We start from the raw sequence: 16,342 nt of genomic DNA on the forward strand, positions 1-16,342 counted from the left end.
TTTTTCAGAGCTCATATTCTTACCTTTTCACATTCTCACTTATCTCTGTATGTCTGTCGTTGAGAAACCACAGTGCACACTAAGATCCAAGGTTCTTAGTTTAATAACCATCTTGTTTTGTTAAACTTAATTTTCCAATGTTCAAAAAAAACACAAGTGCAACCCTTTTTATCAGGTCTCTGGCTGAAAACAGACGATTAACAGGCTGTATGGCATGAAACGGCAATTGAAATTCTTTCAGCGAGGGGAAGGCTTCACCTTGATTTTGAGGATCTTTTTGGGGGCCTACTCTTTGGAAGAGCCCCAATCAGACAACAAGCAGAAGGAGAGGGCTTTTATAGTTCAGAACAGATAACATTTATTGAGCATCTGTTAGATGCACGGCACTGTCCTAATTGCTTTGCATGTATTACCCATTTAATCCTCTCTGCAACAGTATGTCATTCAAACAGAAAATTAAAAGAGTTCTCTTCTAACAGGCCAGCAAGGAGCAGAATGCTTAGCATCAGGATGAAAGTGTTAAGGGAGCAATTAAGAATGCATTTTCATGAGTTCATGGCTCTGCAATGAAATGTGGTGTTTATTTTATTCACCAAAGACATTCTAGCGGTCTTCTTGGTCCAAAGGAAAGCCAGTAGCTATCCCATGTCACTGCAGCTTAAATCCCACGTTTAATTATAAAGGATAATGGAGAGGAATGAGGTGGGCCTACTAAAGAGGGAAAGACCTGAACAACGAGTAGGTGGAGGGGGAAGGTGTTTGCTCTAGGTTCATGAGCCCAGGGGATGGTTCATGTAGTTACAAGTGGGTGAGTGGTTTGGAAGGGTGAGTTAAGGAAAATTAGTAGATGGATTTTCTTCTGTGACAAAGTCACTGTGTTTGTTTGTGGGGGACTCAGAAGCCAGATTATGAGTGGTTGGAAGTGACAGCTATAAGCAAATGCAGGAGATGCTAGTAGGCAACAAGAGGAAGGGATAGGATGTAGGGCTCATCAGGGAGAAAGGAGGAGGTTGTGCCAGGAGAGGAAGGCCCAATGCTGTGTGCAGGAAGGGAGCAAGTGGTGGAGGACTGGCGGGAGAAGGGAGGGAGGACAAGAGGGCCAGCATCCAACTCTCCCTTTAGCTGTTCTGACTAGGTCTCTCATAGTTTTCTCACAATCAATGTTTCCCACCTTCTTGAAAAAACATGATCAACCCCATTTTATTCTAAGCACTGACTTTATCATAGAATAAATGGAGTTGAACTTATTTTCATTCTATCATAGAATAAAAATGATTTCCCCTGTTTTTCCCACTTCATTAAAAAACACAAACCAATTATTTATACCTGAAACCTAGGAATCATTCTTAATTTCTTCCCTGACCTCCTATATTCATAAAACAACACTGGGTGAGCCCCTACCAGTAGCAGACTCTGTTCCGCATTCTGGGGATCTCATGGGAGCTCCTCCATTCCAGTGCAGGGAGTCAGACAATGAACAAAATAAAAAATGAAATGGCACAACATGATAGAAAGTAGAAAGTGTCAAGAAAAACAATAACGCAGAAACGGTTATAAGGATTGCTGGAGTAGGGGCATGCGATTTTAAAGAACTTGGTCATGGAGGGCTTTGTTGAGATACGTTTGAGCAAAGTTGGAAAGAGTTGAGGGGGTGAACCATGAGAATATCCAAACCTCTTGGGAAAATATATTTCAGGCAGAGGGAGCTGAAGAGCTGAGAGAATCACTTGTATGTTTAAGGAACAGCAAGGAGGTCCATGTGGTTGGAACAGAGCGAATGAGGTCAGAGTGGCGAGGGAAGAAGATTCTACAGGACCTTTGTACACTCTGAGCGATAAGGAGAGCCTTCAAAAGATTTTGAGCAGAGAAATGACATAAGAAGTCTTGACATGTCTACTTTTAAAATATTCCTTAAGCACATCCACATCTTCCCATCTCTACTGCCACCATCCTTGTCTAAACCACCATCTCTCGAACTTCTTGAAAATCTCACGTCTGGCTTTCATTTTGTTACTCACTCTGTCAAAACTGTTCTCGATGCTGCAACCACAGTGATCTTTGACATGTATATTGGATTATAGCACGCTCTTGCTTATAATGCTTCAGTGACTTCCCATTGCACTTTGAGCAAAATCTAAATTCCTTTCCACCATGTGTAGTCAGTTTCAACTCTGCTACGGCCACATAAGCCTTCTCTCCATTCCTCAACCCCCCAACTGTCTCTGCCTTTAGCTCTTTGTACCTGCCCGGAACAGTCCTCCCAGCAACTCTTCATAGTCCAGTTCCTTCCCTTTTTAGGTCTCATCTGAGATGCCTATTCCGGAAAAACGCCTATCCCCACTATCCCTCCATTAGGCTCCATCAGAGCACCTTGCTAGTTCCTGCATGTAGCCTGCACAGTTTGTAAGAATGTATTTATTTATTTGCTTGCTTTTTAAGTTGTCTATTTCTCCTGCTAGACTGTGAACTCCATGAGGAAAGACTCCTCTGGTTCTCTTAGTCATTGATTGTGTCCCCAGAGCCTACCACGGTGTCTGGCACATTGTTGTTGGCACTCAGTAAAAAATGACTGAATGAATAAATGAAAGGATGAGAGAGGATCATAGCCAGATCCAGACCCTAGAGTGACATATATATATTTCTTAGTCAGCTTGGGCTGCTATAATAGAATATCATAGACTGGGGGGCTTAAACAATAAACATTTATTTCTCACAATTCTGGAATTCCAAGATCAAGGTGCCGGCAGATCCCATGTGAGAGTCCTCTTCCTGGTTTGCAGCCTGCCATCTTCTCATTGTATTCTCACGTGGCTGAGAGAAAAATCATCTCTCTTCTGTCTATTCCTATAAGGGCACAAATCCCTTTCATGATGGCTCTACTCTCATGACCTCCGTCCCTCCCAAATACTATCCTCATCTCCTAATACCATAACGTTGGGGGTTAGGATTTTCAACATATGGATTTTGGGGGGACATAAACATTTGATCTATAACAATATGCATATGAATTGTATTATTAGGATAGGGGAAGTAAGCTTTGTAAGTAACAAAGAGCCATCTTTTCTAAGCTGTTTTAAACATTCTCCTAAAGGAAAGAAAGGACAGCAGGTATAATGTGAATACTTAAAGAAGTGACATTCTTTTACTTTGTAAAATGATATTTTTAGTGTATTCATTTCTCCTCTAATTGTTGCTGCATTTATTTAGGTTCCCATGGGAACCTAGAGAGGGACTCTCCCTACTTTCCCCACCCCTTTGGGCTTCCGTGAGGAAAATGGACCATGAAGGAGTCTTCAAGAGCTGTTTCAAAATTCGCTGTTCATCAGGCGGTTGAGGACAACAAACACTGGCTGGGACTTCCTCAATGCCAGACACTGTGCCGGTGGAAAAGGAGGTGAATGAGCTATAGTGCTTACCAGGGGGGAGAGGGGGCCATGAATCATTTCAATACAGTGTGATAAGTGATGCCTGGGCTTTGCACAGGGTGTTATGTGGTGAGAGACACAGGTCAAGAAAGCTTCTGGAGAGACAGTGCTTCAATTGTGTTTGAAAATTGTCTTGCAGTTAGCCCAAAAAAGGAGGGGAGGGAAGAATGGGAAGAAATCTCTCGTCAATTGTCAATTGTTTTCCTATTTCATTTCAAAAGCTTTAAAAAGAGTTGAAACACACAAGGAAAAAAAATGAGAGAGGAATTAAACCTCAGAAAAGTAAAAAAATACAGTCTGTCCATTGCTTCTGTCCATGTGCGAAGGATGGACGTGGGTCTAGGTAAAGAAAATTGTGAACTATGTAAGAAAAGGAAATTCCTAAACATTTGCCATCTTGGGTGTTCCCAGATAAACGGGCTCACATAGGCACCTTTGGGATACATTTAACAATCTCCTGTAAGAGACTGCCTCAGGGTATGCGTGGGAGCGGGAGCCCTGCGTCAATCTGAGAGAGTAAACCTGAGCACGTGACTGTTGGGCTCTCCGCAACCAAAAGGAACGCTGGTAATGCCGAGGCCCAACTGGTTGGTCTAGGACTGTGTTTCCTCAAAACACGTCCAGCTAGCTACAGCCGTTTAAAAATAAACCAAATCCTTTGTAAATGTCTCAACATTGTGAAGATCACAATGCTTCCTTACAAATTCTCCTCATGAAGCCGAAATAAAACGGGAAATGTAATCCCTAGGGACCTTCAAACCCCCTCCTTTCCCACTTTCTCCCAGCCATCTCTCAAACTGCAGGGGCACCCCTCCAGTTTCTCTGCCCTCTCTCCCCGCAAGTTCCCAGGTCCTTTTTGTTACCTTCACCCACATCATTTCCTCTCGATCCTGCATCCTATAATCCCAAGAGCTGTAGGGAGGATCTCCCTTCAGGGTGGAGGGGAGTTAATTTTGTCACATACTCATGGAATCTGTGGAATTCAATTCTACTACAGACACAGAATCTTAAAATGTGAGAAGCAGAAGGAGATCGGGGCTCTTAATATAAGGCTCTCACTTTGTAGATGAGAAATCTTAGATTCATAGAGGGGAGGCCAGAGCAGCTTCTCAGGGCCAGGAACCATCTGATAAGTGAGGCTGTACATCCATATTTTAATAGCTAAACTCCCTTGAATGAGGCTCAGAACTTAATTTCCTTCTATTGAATTCCCGTCCCCAAAATATCCTATCGTGTCACAGTGGGATCACAGTGCTAGCTTAAAGATTCTCCTCATGAAGCCAGAATACAATTTTCTCTTCATTTTTATGTTTGAATATGGTAATAACATTTTTAAAAATTGCCTTTATTGTTGGCATTTTTATTGATTCTTTCCCCTAACTACCGAAAATAATTAAATGGATAATATGGAGCAAAATGTACAGAATCATCCAAATGCTTATTCTTGGTTATGATCTGCCACATTAAAAACTTGCCTTTAGCAGAGTAAAATCTGCAGGGAGAGAGTTTAGAACAAATGATAATAGCAATGAGGTGCCTGGCACTGGCTTTGGCGGTTTGCAGGCATTGACTCACTTAAGCCTTACAACACTCCTGCAAATGAGGTACCTCTGTGTTTCCATTTCACAGGTAAGTGGAGATTCGGAGAGGTTAGGCTCCAGGTCAGATGGGAGAGCCAGCATCCAAGGCCAGGTATGGTAGAATTAAAGTTTGAGCTCTTAATCTCTCCATTTTACTCATCAAAAAACAAAATAAATAGATTCAAAAGTGTAGTGATTTTATATCCTCATTCCCACAGTCTAGGTGTCATAGACGGACGCAACAAGAGGGAGCAGTTTCCACTGTGGGTAGAGCCCTGAAAAGGATTTAATTTCAGTGGACTCTTTCCTATGGGCTGTGAGAAGGCTCCTCAGACAGCCTGGCTGAGGTAGAGCCACCAAAGTGCCACTGGTGACAGCTTCAGTATCTTATCAATTCCTGCCCTGCAATTCTACCTGCTTGTTCCTCCCTTTCCTCCAGAGTGTGTCTACTCAGGATCTTTGTGGATTCTTGGATCAACGGTTAAGTCAAATCTTTCTCTTAGCAGGTCACGTGGCTTCACTGGTCGTACACATGCTCACACACACACACACAAACAAGCACACACACCATGATTTGCCTCTTTTGTTTAACAATTCATTGTCAGTGTCTTTCTGGTTCAAGTACTAACATAGAACATCTTTACATTCTTTAATGATTGTTACAACTCTGCTTGCCCATTATCTTTAAATTATTGTTATAGATAAATAGGACTACAGTTACTATTTAATATCTGGGCTTAAATCAGGAACACAAGCATAATGTAATTTCTCTTATTCTTTCATCGGCCCATGGAGAAATCCAAATAATAGTAGCAACTATTCATTTAAGGTAATGTATTTTCCTATAATTCCTTTGTGGACATAATGCCTTAACCCAACAGATGGCCCCCTAGGAAGGATTTCGGGCTTGGTGGTGGCCATCCATGCTCGTGGCATTGACAATGTGAATAGCTCCTTCATCTCCATTTCTAGGCCAATCTCTGGTCCAAGAGCTCAATGCTTAACTTTCAAGTGCTTTGGAGGCATTGCTTGCTAGATGTCCTTCAGCCAAAGCAAATTGAGTAAGTTTAAAACTGAGCTCATTGTTATTCTTGAACTGTGCTCTTCAGTATGATGGTCAACAGCCACATATGGCTATTGGGCACACGAAATGCAGCTAGTCCAAATTGAGATGTGCTGTAAGTGTCACACACACGCAACTTCATGACTGAACACAAGAAAAAGAATGCAATATATCTCATTAATAATTTTTCTATTGGTTACCTGCTGAAATGATATTTTGTGTGTATATCATTAAATAAAACACATTATTAAAATAAATTTCACCTGTTTCCTTTTACTTTTTAAAATGTGGCTATTAGAAAATTTAAAATTATGTATGTGGCTTGTATATTTCTATTGGACAGTGCTGTGCTAAAATATCAAAACTGGAAGGGACTGTCTAATCCCATCTCTCATTTTATGAGTGAAGAGTGATAATAATAACTCATTATTGGGTAAGTTTTGCATGCCTAATAATGTCCCTTGGCACTTACATGTATTATCTCATTTAATATTTACTGCAATCCTATGAGGCGGGTACCCTGGTTATGCCCATTTTAGAGATGAGGCCTGTGAAGGGGAGGTAGCTTGTCTAGCGTTATATAGCTTGCAACTTAGATGCTCTGCAGCTTCAGTTCCTGTGAATGATGGAATACACAAGTACTTTCCAAGACATCGATGTTGTGTGTGTGTCTCCGTGGTTCTCTTTCACTGAATCCATCTTTCTCTGGTAGCCGCTGTGCTATGGACTTACTCCTCAACTATGCCCCCAATTTTGATCTCATTTTCTCTTTGAAAAGAACATATGCCCAATTTAAAGGAAAAGGTCATTCCCTTGGAGCAAGGACCTCTACAATTACTGCAAAATTTATTTTCTTAACTACCAAAGGCAAAGGAAAGTGGCAAAATATGAAGCTGTGTGATGGAAAGTGAGTTTCCATTTTGCCTAAAGCTGCATCTTGTCACAGCAACACATGCTCAGGCGTGCACACACACACGTTCACACATATAGCAAATCACTCTGCCCAGACTCTGTAGATATTTACAGTACAGTTGCATCTCAGTCTTGGTCTCCAAAGTTAGTTGAAAGGTGAAAATAGCATATGGGAAAAAATTCTAGTGTCAATAAATTTCCCTATAAAGGACAACACTGGAAACGAGCATGCCTTCTCAGAATAAACCCAACTCAGCCGATTTCTTCTCCAGCTTAGAATGGATTGTTGCTTTGTTTGTTGAATGTCCGATGATGTTTTCTGTTTGTATTTAGAAGACATGTTATATGAAAAGTGCATCACTCTAGACACTAAAATCACTCTTAGCACAGTGAGATGTCCATTTCAGGAGAGATAACATGAAAAGTGAGAGCAAGTGAGGGAAATGAAATCCACTCCGCCCATCTCATGCTAACTCGAGGACATACAGTCACTGAACGGAATGGAGGGCAGAACTGCCCTTATGTATTTAAAGTGTTGTTTTTCTGTCGCTATTTTTTGACAAGCATATAAAATTGAATTTGTGCAAGTTAAATGAACATGCATATTACCTCCCAGGCCCTCTGGTAAATAATATTGGCTTCTTATGGGTCTATCATGCATGAAACGCCTCTAGGAGGGGATTTTTGTGACAGCAGAGGGTGAAGTATTTATCTTCGGTGGGCTTGAAGAATTCTTGAGTTCACTCACTATTCTTAGAAGGGTGACTGAGTGCCCTCTGGGTGCCAGACGCTGTCCCAGGTGCTGAGGAGTCAGACATGAATTAAGAGATCATTCCTATCCTTAAGCCCCACAGAAGTTTTAAAGAGTTTGCTCATTTTTAAAAAGAAATGCTTACAAGCATTATAGGTATTGTCCTTAAGGGGTCAGATGAATAGTTTACATTTTATCTTATTGCCATTATTATCATTACTGTTATTATTAGAAAAAGGAGGCAGAGGCTTGGAGGAAAAGGAATGTTGGACAAAGATTGTAGCACCTTATGGATTTTGTTGCAGCACACAGCGTGACAGAGTAGAAAGATGTTTGAGCTTTGGAGAAGGCATGCCACAGATATTGTGAGGACTTGCATGGAAAAGAGTTAGAGAGACTGGAATGGCAAATTGTTACTTTTTGCCTTTTAAAGCATTCCTGTTTTAAACCGCCTGAGAGAAACGCAGAGAAAAGAACCAATCTGTTAGTTCTGCTATGGGAAGCCTGCTCTCTTGGTAATTTCACTGTGTAACTTTCCAAAAGTTTAAAAACATTAATCTTGGCCAGATATCTCATTTTTTAAGCTATAAAATGAAGTTCTGAGAAGGGCCATCAAATTTCTAGTTTTTTCATCAGGTAAATGTTTGCCTTTAAAAAAACATTTTGCTTCATTTTTCCCCTAAGATCCTGATATTTTTTGCTTTGTTTTTAAAAGCTAATTGGCTAACTCATTTTCAAAGGCACCTCTTTGACTTTGTCTTCTTAATCTGGAGTTTATTATATTTACTGGTACCAACATCAGAGACTCTCTATCTACATTAACTTTGTACCTTCTTCCGTTTTCTCTCCTCAAGGTACTTTATGACCCAGGCTGCCTTCTGGATCAGAAAGCTACTGGAAGCTGTAAAACACACAAAGCCAGGCTTTGTTATCACCCAAGTGTGCAGAAGAACACCCTGAGCGTAGCCACCTCATGCTCCTGTCACCTGCTCCTCCGTTTTCTCCACTCCGCTTTCCCGGGTCCATCCCTGGATAGAGGATGGAAGAAGCCAGAGTAAAACCTGGCTGCCTGGGGCTCGCTGCCCATACATGGAGGTGAGTTGCTGTGCTCCTATGGGCAGGTCTGTTTAGAGTGTGGGGAACGCACACTCTGCCTTAGCAGGTTTGTCTCAGCCACAAACCGAGCCTGCTCTGAGCCCCAAGAGTGTCGGCCTCCATGCGACTGTGAGGACAGCCCCGTTTGCCTTTGGAGCCAGGCTGCTCCTTTTCCCATCACTCTGAGCCCAGCTGTGGTCACATGCCCTGCTCTAGTCTCCCTCAACACAGCTGATGCTAGCTAGAGTTCCCAAACAGCTGTGTATCGATGTCCAGGATATTCAATTTAAAAAACAGTTTTAAAACATTTGAAAGAAAGTAAATTGCTTTTTTCTGATTATCAAGTAAGACATACTCAAGGTAGAAAATTTGACAAATACTGAAAAATATAAGTAAAAAAAGCAAGTATGAACTATGATTCTGCCATGCAGAGACAACTACTGCTAATACTTTGTGAAATTCCTTGTAGATTTTTAATCCTGCACCCCAGGCATTTCTACAATTGGGATGCTGTTACATGTGCTGCTAGACACTCTGCTTTTTTTCTCTTAATAATATTTTGTGAATATTTTCCCATATCTCAATAGTCTATGAGACCATGTTTGGATATGTTTGTGTGTGTATATATACACATGTACACAATGCTTTCTAGTGATTTCTTTCGTAATTTAAAACTTCTCTTAGATTGACAACTATCCAGGATTCCTGTATAACATTAATCCCCATTTGTAGGAGCTCTAGGGCTCCCACAAATCATGTAGTCTGATGTTTTACTCCTTACTCTGTGGCTTCTCCTTGCCTAATTGCATTGTCTTCATATTTTGCTTTTTACATCAAAGTTTAAAAAAATCAAATAATGCAGTGCTTATAGGAAAAGCGATAATCATCTACCTTTCCACCACCCGAGAATCAGTTGTCTCCAGAGAAGAGAATTTGTTGTTTCAGTTCACCTATCAGGACCGTTTAATTTTGCAAATTACAGAAAAATCAGCTATAGTAGTTAGGAATAGGTTAACTGAGTATAATGGAAAATACAAATTAAGAGTAGCTTAATCACTTTGTCATTTATTTTCTCAGGTAAAAGAAACCTGAAGATATGCTCTTTGCTGTATACAATCCACATTCATCAGGGACCCGGGCTCTGATATTTTCCTGCTCCCTCATGGCTTCCGTTTTCAAAGTTTCACAATGCCTGCTGCTAGAGCTCCTCGGTCCACACAGCAGGAAGGAGTAAGGGAGCAAAAGAAATATGGCATGCTCTGGCCATATCAAAGCCCTTGAAGGAGTCTTTCTGAAAGTTCCATAGAGCACATCTGTTTAAATTGCATTAGCCAGAACTCAGTCACTCAGTGCACCACTGAATAAAACTGGGGTTTTACTACCCATAAAAGTGGATGAAGAATATTGGGTAGGCAGTCAGAAACTATATTGTTTTACATAACTGAATAGTTCAAGGGTTCTCTATGGCTTCAGGTACAGTTTGATCCAGCTGATGACAACATCATCCAGACTTTTGTTCCATTTCTCAGAGATTCTCTGGCTTATCCTCCTCATGCATTGTTTTTACCCCCAGACTGCTCTCCCTAGGATGGCAGAGATAGCTGTAGCATTTCATAGTGTTGTATCCTTATACCTCACTGTCCAGAGAAGGAGGGAGACATTCTTTCTGAGACCTCTCACAGAGAGAAAAAATATTTTCTTCCCAGACCCCTAATAAATCTCTTTGTGTATCATTGGCCCAAATTGGGTCACTTGCTTATACCTGGATCAATCATTATGACTAGGTATGTGGTAGCTGGTTGGTTTGGGCCAATCAAAGGCATCCCTAGGACTGGCAATGGGTTTAGCTTTGCTAGAAACATAGACTCCCCATAGGCTGGATGGGGGGATGTGGCTATGGTCATGAAAATGGTGTATTTATATAGAGAAACTAGCATTCACTACAGCTCTTCTGGAAATCACCTTCCTTTTTCTATGTAACGTGCTTACACAGCTATTTCTTCACTTGTCATGGTTTATTGACCTCCCAATATCATATTCTCACTTCCTTCTGTGGTCACCTCTGCAACGTTAACTAGCACAATCAAACCTTCATTAGTCATTTCATTAACCACAGAGATGGATGTCTCTTGGCTCCTGTGTTGTATGATGAGGACATTCAAGTTCCTTCATCCATTCATCGCACTTTCCCACTTCACCTCTCAAACCTTGCCAGTTGGACCTTTATTTGTACAATACTGAGATTGAGAAATATACACTCTGACTATCCTAGTTAAGCCTCCTTACACGTCCATAGGTTGATTCTAGAAGTCTAAAACAGAAAACAACATTTAAATCATTATGACATTATCAGTATTATCCCTGAAGGCCCAAATGGTATGCTAGATTACACTTGCTTTCCAAGCTGTCAAAGAAACAAGTCCGTGCCTCTCAAGTTCGAATGCTTCTGTTTTTAAACAACATCAAACACCTTGACCATTTCTGTAGGTTTTCTAAGATCTTATTTAAACCAATTCACCTGTTTTTGTTTTTTCTTCCATGGAGCTCTCTCTTCCACAGTCATCCAGGCCACATTAGCCCAAGCACTCCCAAGACCAGTGGCATGGACATCTTACATCCAGGAGGCAGATCTGGAGCTCAGAAAAGAATTCTGGGCTGGAGTGCAAAATTTGGGACTTGTTAGCATACAGATGATAATTAAAGCAAGCATTGTGGGTGAAATAGTGTGGGGGCCTGTAGAGAGTGAAAGAAGAGGAAGGGCTTTGACATTTGACTGTTAGCTGGCGAAAGCGACCGAGCTTCTCAAATCTCAGCAGCAGAGAATCAATAGGTTGGAGGAGCAGTAGAGGTGATGCTGAATTTGCACCTGGAACAGGGGTTCTTGCTTCAGCGTTCCTGGCAGATGGCGTGCAGCCCGTGCTTTGATATCTACAGTGCTAGACGGCTCCAAATGTTGAGACAGTCTTACACCAAGCCGAGTTGTTTCTCTATAATATCTTGGCCCTTGTTCTGCTTTCTCATGCATCAGAAATCCAGCCTGATTTTATTGTTTCCTTCTGCATAGTAGCTCTCGAAATAGTATGAGATAGTTAAGTGCCCAATACCTATAATGTCATCAACTATTAATGTTGTTTATACATTGTTGTTGTTATCGTTATTTTTATTTCATGGTTGCTCACAGCAAAGGCTTTAAAGCCTGAATTCTAATCTTGGCTCTGACCCTTTCTAACGACGTCATGTCATCTCAATACCAAATTCCTTAACCTTTCTTAGCACAGTGACTAGCAAATAGTATGTGCTCAATAAATGTTTGTTATGTAATAATAAAATAATGACAGCAACAAGAATAAATGCCATGAACTCCATTTGCCACCTATGCTTGTGTTACCAAATTTCACAAGGTGTTGAAATTATCTGTGTCCAACTCTGTCCCCTCTGGTTGGCTCTGAGGGCTTTGAAAAGAGGGATCTATCTTCTTATTCGTCATATCCCCCATGGTTGAGCTCAGGGTCTGCCACATAGAAAACTAGTGAGCCATTTGTGGGACAGATATTTGCTAACCCCCTAGCTACCCAGTTTGCTCTTCTTTAAACACGAAATGATAGTTTAAATCATCCACTAACCATCCTATTGTAAGTGACCCTTATTACTTGTAGGAGAGCCAAAAGGGATCCCACACAAGCATCCGCAATCCAAACATGTCAGCCATACTCACCCTGTCCCTCTCTGGTCTGACCACCTCCATTGCCTGCACTGCTGCTTGGTGACAGGTTACTGCTGCCTCTGTGCATCATGAGACCACCAGTGTCTGTGCCAAGGACTCTGGGTCTGAATGACCTAAAGACCCGCCTCTCCAGGTGCAAAGGCATGGCCTCCTCCCTGGGTCTGAGCCCTGCATCATTAGTTGGGTCCTGAACACAGAGTCTTGACTTGTGCCCAGCCTCTCATGGATCCTTCCTGAACACTCCTATTCATTTTTGTTTCTAATCCTTTCTCTCTACAGCTCAAACCAGGCCAAGGAACCTGGTGTGGCAAGAGGCCATTCCGTATCTGCCCTCTTTTCTCTTCTTCCCACTGTGGCTCCAACTCTCATCAGAGCTTCATCTCCTAGTTACAGGACAAAGCTTCCAGGTTTACAAATGGGACAAATTGATCTACGGCAGAGGAGATGGGCAGCGTGGAGGAGGAAGAGATTTGTTCACATTAGCTGAAGCTGGTCAAAAATGTCCCATTAAATATATAACATAAAATTTATCCCCAAACACCCTTGTTCATGTTAAAATTCAGTTTTGCCATATCCTGAATGTGGTGGTGGTTAAACAACTCTCTAAATTTGTCAAAACTCACAGCACTGTACATCAAAAAAACAGTGAATTTTACTATATATACATTTAAAAATAAACTGTAAAATTTCAATTGTGCCAGAGTTTTGCCTGGCAGGTCACACTAATTGATTTGGCTGTTCCTGGAAGACTTTATTTTCTAGTTTTCCTTCCCAATAGACTGAATAGTCATTTATTTGATTTTTATTGATAATAAAACATAAATTAGTTAATGGCCTTTTCAAATGTAAAGAGATTAAACCCAACAATACCGGGAAGACTAGAGGACAAAGAACAGCAAAGCAGAAGAAAGGGCCAGGAGCCTCTTATCTGGACAGCGATAACCCTGCTTGGCGGCCCTTTATCTGCCTCTATTCTCTGTTCTTTCAGGCAGTCGGTTTTTCAGTGTGTAAACAGCAGGTTCCTACAGACTTTGCCACATGGCAAGTTACTAAGAACACCCTATCTTGAATTCATGTGGTCTCCTACTCTTTTGCTCAATCGTGTTAATTCCCTTTGGAATAGACTGACTTTGGGGCATCTCTTTCCTAGTTAGAGGCAGCCTGAAGCTTCTCTCCTCCTTTTCTGGCTTCTCATCCACTTTTCAGTTGTAGATATATGATGTCACTGCATTTAAACCACCTGTTCCGTTTCACGATCCCTCCTGTACACGAGTCTATTTCTCCCAAAGCCACATCCTCTCATAGAAGTGAGGGATCACCCTTTCATCCACGTGATCTGGGTTCCTTTGGCCCCTGAGAGCCCATGGTTCCTGGGCAACTCTGACCCCCTGGAGAGCACATAAGATCTGAATGCAAATCCAATTGTCTGGTTCATATTTCCATCCATTCAACTCTAACCAAGAGAGTTTCCACTCTAAGCCAGTCTCCTTATAAAGCACAGAGTCTCTTACCTCTAGCAGCTTATGTTTTAGTGGGGGAGGCAGAGAGTAAACAAGTAAAAAATACATCAAAGATTAGTGGCAGAGTGAGATGAGGGTCCTAAGTGACATAAGCAGAGTGCTAGGACAGAAATTAGTGGGATGGGGGATAAGTGGTTGAGAGGAATCCTCTCTGTAAAAGAGATATTTAGGCTGAAGCAGAGGAGAAGCATGTGAGGTCTACAAAACAGCAGATGCAAAAGTCCTGAGGCCAGAAAGAGCTGTCCGTGACTAGAAACCCACCGCCCAGCATGGCTGGAGCACAGCAGGAAAGGAGAGTGCTGTGAGCCGGGGTGGGAGAGGAAGCAGAGTCCGGGATGGGAGCTCCCTCGAGGCTGAATTGAAGAGTCTGAGCAACAAGCCTGGCTCATCGGGTTTGATTTGGGTTTGGGGGAGTGGGAGCTTCTCATACACTCCAGGCCGTGGAGCAAAATAAGAATAAACATGGTCCTCCAGGGGAGATCTGACTCTTAGAAACAACAAATTGCAAAGCTTTCTCCATTTGCAACTTCATTTAAAGGATGTTTTATTAGAAGTTGTTTCCTGACATAGAATGATTGTCTGTAAGGTAAACTGAGGAGTCCTGTGAATGACCCATGTGACCACGGATGCCGCGGCGTCTTGTTCTAGGGTCTTAGTTATTCGGTGGAGCTTATTAAAGTGAAGCCAGCCACCTTGGCTTCATTACAGGAAAGGTATTCGCAGTTTGGTTTCTGTTCCTTTGCAGCTGCATTAAAACTCTTGTCCAACTGTTTAAAGTTTTAGTAGCTCTTAAGTGGATGGAAGGTATGCAGGCTTCAAATTTGTGATTTCAAGGGAAGCATTGATTTATTTTAGCAATTCGGATTTGGAATTTAACGTCCATCTTCTTTGTTCCTTCCTGTTTGTCCTCTATCTACTTCCTCTCTCTCTCTTTCTTTCTACACACACACACACACACACACACACACACACACACACACGGTTCCATTCTGCGGCTAAGTCACTCAGAGTAAAATAAGCTTAAAACAAGCTTTGAGACTTTTAAGATAACCCCCACGGCGTGGTGCTGATAAGGAGCTTCAGGCCGTGGCGGGCTGTAATGCAGTAAGTATATAGCAGGACATTTGTACCACTCAAGCAGAGTGTGGACAACCAGAAGGGAAAAATAGTATTTATTTCTGCAGTCTAGAAGAAATTAGTAGTGGAAAACCTTCAAATGTTTCAAGTTTATAAATGAAATAATAGAATCAAAGACTCTCTTCTGAGTGATGTCTCTGGCCTGCTAGCTCCACTGGGCTATCTGTACTAGAGGGTTCCTGGAAGAGAAACTGGCCCTGGGAAGCCAGAGTAGCCTGATGCCCAGCACATTGCAGGGGCTCGCAGTGGCCATTTATTATATTCAGGCTGCTAGTTTCCATTTTACCTTCCTAACAGTGCCCCCAATTTAGTGGGGAAATAAAATCTCCCCTTCTGTATGTAGTCTTGGTGGAGGGACCAGATCCTTTCCCTCCTCATTCTTTGATTCAGAATGGGGGAAGGAGGAGACACAAAGCTAATCTCGGCCAGTCTGGTGTGTTCTCCAGTGACTTTGAACTTGGGTGAGTGACCCAAGGATGGAGAACTGTACCAGGAGGGATAGGACACTGTCCTGAGGGAGTTTCTCTATGAACCAGTTGCTACACTGCCTGCGTTTTGGTTCTCTGGAGCTCTTCTGGTACCTGCTTCTCCAAGTCTGGCATCTGGCATCTAGCATCTCAGTGATTCTCTAAGCCCCTAAATATTGTTCCAACAATTTCCCTTTTGCTTAAGTTAGCTAGAGCCCTTTTCTGTTGCTTGCTATCAAAGACCTTAACTGAGATGGTACAATAAGTGTTCCTAGAGTGAATGAATTAACGGAATGAAGATAAGCCCAGATTATATTTCAAGCCTTTTGTGACTTTTCCCTTCTTTTGTCATAATCAGAGAGTTGAATCTCATCTGTAGATGTGTTTTCTTGGAACTTGGAAAAATACCAAAGTTTTATACAACTTAACTTTTGGAGGCAAAGCTATTTTATAAAAATAATTGAACCTAACTTTTAAATATATGCGTATAGTATGGTAGGTAGAAAATACAGATAAGCATAAAAAAGAATATAAAAATGTTAATGAACGTCTTTCTATATAATAAATATCAATTGACAAAATCATGTTTAGTATCTAAATGGTATCTTATGGTAGGAATAATATATGTAGCTAATCTCCTATTGTTAGACATTGGGCTACTTCCAATT

At 41.6% G+C, this 16,342-nt stretch overlaps 1 protein-coding gene across 1 annotated transcript in view; it reads left to right on the forward strand.

Annotated features, from left to right (window-relative positions):
- Positions 1–16,342, forward strand: part of HTR4 (5-hydroxytryptamine receptor 4) — a 176,244-nt gene that overhangs the window by 17,684 nt on the left and 142,218 nt on the right. The window contains exons 2-3 of the mRNA XM_087429591.1: positions 3,208–3,394; positions 8,586–8,826. The gene's annotated coding sequence lies outside the window, so the exon portion shown is untranslated. The remainder of the gene's footprint in view (positions 1–3,207; positions 3,395–8,585; positions 8,827–16,342) is intronic.

Source organism: Ceratotherium simum, chromosome 4 (assembly GCF_057802395.1).
Source record: "Ceratotherium simum simum isolate JZ-2026a chromosome 4, ASM5780239v1, whole genome shotgun sequence".
Lineage (NCBI taxonomy): Eukaryota > Metazoa > Chordata > Mammalia > Perissodactyla > Rhinocerotidae > Ceratotherium > Ceratotherium simum.